The 1844-nt window shown below is 30.7% G+C and overlaps 1 protein-coding gene across 1 annotated transcript in view; it reads right to left on the bottom strand.

Annotated features, from left to right (window-relative positions):
* Positions 1-908: 908 nt before the first annotated feature.
* LOC106792611 (progestin and adipoQ receptor family member 3) overlaps positions 909-1844 on the bottom strand; it is a gene marked incomplete at its 5' end in the record, with an annotated part of 5475 nt that continues 4539 nt past the window's right edge. The window contains 1 exon segment of the mRNA XM_014759084.1: positions 909-1116.

Raw genomic sequence — 1844 nt, 5'->3', positions numbered from 1 at the left:
TATTACTGGTAGCAGTATTCTATATTTCCAGTTGCCATAAGTGGAAGTTAAATCGATGAAATGAGACGGAAATACCTTTCTTTATCCGTTATGCGCAAGATATTTCATGCGCAGGCGGTTAAATACGAAATTGAATTATCAGATATATAAAACGGCACACCCACGATAAAACAATTCACGATATTTAACCCAAATTGTTTTGCCACCTTGAATGAGAAAAAAAAAAGAAAAGAAAAAGAAAGAAAATAAAATAGATAAAATTGAAGCTTAAAAAAACTCACGAATATAATTAAATATTAAAAATAAATCAATCTCTTAATATATATATATTTTTATCGATATCTTTTGGCACACGAATTGGCATCCCCCCCTTTTTTTCTGTCCTTTTATTGAAATAATAATTAGTCATGAGTATATAAAAAAACAAACTAAGTTGCATCGACAAAAACAAATTTTCTATTCCTATTCGCAATATCTTTTAACCTTTTCTTTTCTTTCTTTCTTTTTTTTTTTTTCTTATTTCAACAATATATAGTACTGCTTAGTATACACACGTATCATGAAAATCTACACAACCGTGTATTTTATTTATTTGGAGAATTATTTTTATTTTTATTTTTTGTGTGTCCGACGTTCAGTCTCGTTCAACACGCTTTTATTTCCATCTTTCATCTATCCATTTATCTATTCATCTATCCTCTATCCATCCATCCATCTTTCTCTTTCATTCACTTTGACTCACAAATTTGTTCGATATCCCAGCGAGTGGGGTGGTCTTTCTTTCAATATGTAACAAGCAGAAAAAAGAACCGATTTTTTTTCTTTCTCGTTGACCCCATTTTTCTCTTCCCTTATAATCCACTTCTTCTTCTTCTTCTTCTTCTTCTTCTGTCCGTTCTTTTTTTCTATTTTCTTCTCCCGCGTTCCTATGATATTCCTTTTTGTCTTATTTCCTTTCTGTCATCTATTCTTTCATGTAAATCTTGAAAGGGTTCTCCAAGAAGCAGACACTCGCAATACCCTCGGCAAATTGGTATGGGGACAATTGTTTTTGCAAGCCAAGCCAAGCTAAGTTCATCTCCATTGCGCAAGCACATTCCATATTGAAGCGCGGTGCTAAACAAAAATGTGACGACAAGAAAATTTATTTAACCAGTTAAGTATGTGTGTTGACGATTATATCCGTCATGGAAGAATGACAGAATTTTGTGTTTTCACGGCTATATCCGTCATGCGTTAAATTTTCATACAATTTCATATTTAAATAGTAATTCTGGTGAAAATTAAATTATATTCGTAAATATTAACCAGTTAAGTGTGTTTGACGACTATATCCGTCATGGAAGAATGGCAGATTTTTGTGTTTTCACGGCTATATCCGTCATGCGTTAAATTTTCATACAATTTCATATTTAAATAGTAATTCTGGCGAAAACTAAATTATATCTCGTAAATATTAATATGTTTAATAATATTTTGTTGAGGACTTTAAATAATAACGATCGAATTAACGAAGTTTAAATGTGTTGTGTTTGGAATATTAACAAAAAGAAAAATGTATGTCGAATTAAAGAAAAAAGACGCTGAATTTTAAAGATTAAGTTACTGAAGAAGTCCCAATAAAGGGACGAAACGTCCAACTCAATCAAACTAAGTTCTACTTCTTTTCATGTCCAAGTTCCCTGTAAAATTTTATCATTATGTTTAGAATGTTTAGGGGAGTCAGGACGAAATAAAATAAACAAATGAAAATTATAGATAATTTAAGTTGGACACTAGATCATTTGATTATCCCGATTTTAATCTTGACGTGTCATAACCAAAAAAACAAAGTATATTAGATT

This window comes from Polistes canadensis, unplaced genomic scaffold (assembly GCF_001313835.1).
Source record: "Polistes canadensis isolate GaletaPanama2010 unplaced genomic scaffold, ASM131383v1 scaffold_494, whole genome shotgun sequence".
Lineage (NCBI taxonomy): Eukaryota > Metazoa > Arthropoda > Insecta > Hymenoptera > Vespidae > Polistes > Polistes canadensis.
Note: the sequence above shows the minus strand (reverse complement) of the source record. Positions and strands in the feature narration are given on the sequence as shown.